The sequence below is a fragment of the Lucilia cuprina genome, chromosome 6 (genome assembly GCF_022045245.1).
Source record: "Lucilia cuprina isolate Lc7/37 chromosome 6, ASM2204524v1, whole genome shotgun sequence".
In the NCBI taxonomy this organism is placed as follows: Eukaryota; Metazoa; Arthropoda; class Insecta; order Diptera; family Calliphoridae; genus Lucilia; species Lucilia cuprina.
In genome coordinates this window covers 11,980,831-11,984,396 of record NC_060954.1, presented here as the reverse complement: position 1 = coordinate 11,984,396, position 3,566 = coordinate 11,980,831, and positions in this window count along the sequence as shown.

Genomic DNA, 3,566 nt, shown 5'->3' with positions numbered 1-3,566 from the left:
TATAGACTAGACTATAGACTAGACTATAGACTAGACTATAGACTAGACTATAGACTAGACTATAGACTAGACTATAAACTAGACTATAGACTAGACTATAGACTGGACGTTAGACTATAGACCGGACGTTAGACTATAGACTGGACGTTAGACTATAGACTAGATTGTATACTAGACTATAGACTAGACTATAGACAAGATAGTAGACTAGACTATAGACTAGACTACAGACTAGACTATAGACTAGACTAGACAATAGACTATATAGACTACACACTTAACTATAGACTGGACCTTTTTTTAACGAGATGAAATAATCGAAAGATTTTGTGCGAGACTTTAACACGCTAAAACACCCCAAACGTTTTCCCAATCCCGTCGGGACGACCGCGAAGTATTTCTCGACGGGATGGGTAGGACAGTTGACCTCCACTATTGCATTTCACTTTTTACAAAGTTCTAGAAGAACAAGTTTTATATAGTATAGCTTATACTTTAGACTAGATACTAGACCAAACTAAAAAATAGACTAGTAGACAATACATAAACTAGTCTTCACTGTACATAGTCTAGTCACGACTACACATATTCTCATTGTCTTTAACCTTGTCTTTAAACCTTGAATTTTTAGTTACCCTGTTCGATCTGCAGTCAAGTCATCATGATGTGTATTATCAGTAAACTGTACAAAGATCATTTCTTAAAATTAAATAAAAAATATATATATACAATATATGAGATGAGACCATAGTATATATAATATATATACCTACATATGTATGTTTATTCAAAAATATATTAAAGATTCTGAAGAATACTTTAGATAAGCTTAATGCACACACATACATATGTATATCAAGTCATGCCTCCAAATTAATAAGACAACAGCTGTTATCAACTCTCCCCCAACTAATTAAAAGTGCAAACAATTATGATTTAAATGATGAAATTTTCATTTAATCTGTCGGCATATAATATTAAAATTAATAATAATAACTTATTATGTATGGGGTCAATTCGGCAACTTAAAATGTGATTGACACTTACAAAGAAAACTTAAGAAATAATCAACCCTATCGCCAATAGAAGTAAAAATTTAGTTCCCTTTAAATTTTCATTTTTCTGGAAGGAAATATTGCTACCGTGAACTTGTTGTGAACACTTCATTCACAATAGTTGATTTTGTATGGAACAGCTTTTCAACGATTACTATAGAATAGTCTATAGTCCAGACTATAGAATAGTCTATAGTCCAGACTATAGAATAGTCTATAGTCCAGACTATAGAATAGTCTATAGTCCAGACTATAGAATAGTCTATAGTCGAGACTATAGAATAGTCTATAGCCCAGACTACGGAATAGTCTATAGTCCAGACTATAGAATAATTTATAGTCCAGACTATAGAATAGTCCATAGTCCAGACTATAGAATAGTCTATAGTACAGACTATAGAATAGTCTACAGTCCAGACAATAGAATAGTCTATAGTCCAGACTATAGAATAAGTTATAGTCAAGACTATAGAATAGTCCATAGTCCAGACTATAGAACAGTCTATAGTCCAGACTATAGAACAGCCTATTGTCCAGACTATAGAACAATCTATAGTCCAGACTATAGAACAGTCTATAGTCCAGATTATAGAACAGTCTATAGTCCAGACTATAGAACAGTCTATAGTCCAGACTATAGAACAGTCTATAGTCCAGACTATAGAACAGTCTATAGTCCAGACTATAGAACAGTCTATAGTCCAGACTATAGAACAGTCTATAGTCCAGACTATAGAACAGTCTATAGTCCAGACTATAGAACAGTCTATAGTCCAGACTATATAACAGTCTATAGTCCAGACTATAGAACAGTCTATAGTCCAGACTATAGAACAGTCTATAGTCCAGACTATAGAACAGTCTATAGTCCAGACTATAGAACAGTCTATAGTCTGCGTTATTGACTATTCTATAAATTTGACTCTAGACTACGTTTTATCTCTATAATCTCTATAATCTATAGTGTGGATTATTAACAACTCTATATTTTGGACAAGGATAGATATAACTTTTGCAATATAGATTTGTCTATAGTCCAGTCTATAGATTCAAACTTTTCAATCCCCATATCACAATGTAAGTCGATTAAATACGTTTATCTTTTTAAAGATAGGGCGCCATTTTTTATCAATATATGTCAAGATTTTTAATAAAAACTTTCCTTTTTAGGTAAAAAAATGTAAATTCTTTTTGTTTTTTAGTTGGAAGGGGAAATTTTTGAAATGATTAAACAAATATTTTATTATTACATTAAAGAACAACAATTAAATTATTGATGTCTGTCTGAATGTCTCAATTAATCTGTTTTAATAGAAAAGCTAGAAGTTTTTTCCTACGATTTCTAAGCGAAAACTAACATATTTAGAATGAAACGAGAGAGATAGGGAGAGAGAGAGAGTAAAAAATCAAAATAACAACAAACGACGAAATCATACGACATGATATATGTATTTAATTAAATTGTTGTTATTCTTTATGTTATCAGTAATTGTTGTTATTGTAAACATAATGGTTTTCGTACTAGTTTTAATAAAGAAGAGCAATGTCAGTGTCCAGTGTTAAATTTAGTTTTTGCAATTTTCCATATTTGTTTATTAATGATAATAAATTTTGAGGTGTTTAATTCTATAAGTGTGCCGAATAATTTTCAAGATTAGAAATAAAATAAAAAAAACTAATACCTATACAAAACACTAACAAAATCGTTGTCCGATGAAAATTTTTGAACACGTGTTATTCGTGTGTGCTTTTATCTCTATAGGTACTTTGTATTCGTACATAATAAATAAATATGTATTTTAATCTTGTTATTGTGTATTTTTATTTCATTTTATCTATCTATTATTATGTTGTAGTAGCTTTAATAGGGTCTTATCTAGAGTGCAAAAAAAAGCACACACCTCTATTTCCCACCTAGTTAAATTTAAAAATAGCATCTATTCAATGACTTTGATAATTGTCAAGCAGAAGTGTCAGTGTCAATGTGTTATCTTATTGACAAATAACGGTTTATGATTAAAATAAACAAAAAAAAAAGAATAATAAGGCACTATTTCATGGTAGTATACCTATGGTGTTCATTGTCCAGATAAACTATAAGTTAGACTCAAGACCACACCAGACATCATTATAGTCTGTTACTATGGAATAGCCTATAGTCTAGACTATAGATTAGTCTATAGTCAAGACTATAGGGTAGCCTATAGTCCAGACTATAGGGTAGTCTATATTGCAGACTATAGAATACTCTATAGGGTAGTCTATAGTGCAGACTATAGGGTAATCTATAGTCCAGACAATAGAGTAGTCTATAGCCAGACTATAGAGTAGTCAATAGTCCAGACTATGGAGTAGTCTATAGTCCAGACTATAGAGTAATCTATAGTCCAGACTATAGAGTATTCTATAGTCCAGACTATAGAGTAATCTATAGTCCAGACTATAGAGTAATCTATAGTCCAGACTATAGAGTAATCTATAGTCCAGACTATAGAGTAATCTATAGTCCAG